This window comes from Penaeus monodon, chromosome 21, assembly GCF_015228065.2.
Source record: "Penaeus monodon isolate SGIC_2016 chromosome 21, NSTDA_Pmon_1, whole genome shotgun sequence".
Taxonomy (NCBI): Eukaryota; Metazoa; Arthropoda; class Malacostraca; order Decapoda; family Penaeidae; genus Penaeus; species Penaeus monodon.
This window is the reverse complement of record NC_051406.1, coordinates 12,409,037-12,409,639: the sequence shown is the minus strand read 5'-3', so window position 1 is coordinate 12,409,639 and position 603 is coordinate 12,409,037. Positions and strand designations below refer to the sequence as shown.

Genomic DNA, 603 nt, shown 5'->3' with positions numbered 1-603 from the left:
CATTTACTAAACTAATCACTAAAGTATACTAACCCCAACTCTCCAGTTATTGGTTTTTCCCTGGTTTTCTGTGGATAGAAATGCCGCTCCTCGGAATAGAAATCCTCGTTATTTAAATAAGTTTGGCACAGAGAATCTATATCTCCTCCACTTGCAACCAAGGGTTCAGGTGAAGTGAAGGAAGGTTCAAGACTGTCATATCCGTAATCCATTGTAAAACCACAATAGTCCTATTGAACTCCTCGAAGTATCTCAAGAATATTTTTCTCTTTCTCTCTCTTGCACTCGAACACACAGGTATGAGATGCGCCCGCTGTATGTGTTTTCCGCAATCTGATAGAGTCGACTTATCCTTGTTGCTTTTATCGTCCGGCCTCCCCTAGTGCAGCATTACGTCATGACCAAGATCTTCCCACTGCTGGATTTTCAAAACGTTTGCTCCAGCGGGCCGGGGCTCGTCCCTTCTGTCCGTGGATCTCTGAGTCACGTAGAATACATTATTCATTGCCACGGTCTTTGGAAGGTTGAATTGTGTATGGCGAGGGCCTTCGCCATACACCGCTTTGGAAGGGAAGTTAATCATTAGTTTTATTGTCATTGTTT

At 43.6% G+C, this 603-nt stretch overlaps 1 pseudogene; it reads right to left on the bottom strand.

The window, feature by feature from the left end:
• Window positions 1-322, bottom strand: part of LOC119586704 — a 1,779-nt pseudogene extending 1,457 nt beyond the window's left edge.
• Between the last annotated feature and the right edge of the window lie 281 nt (window positions 323-603).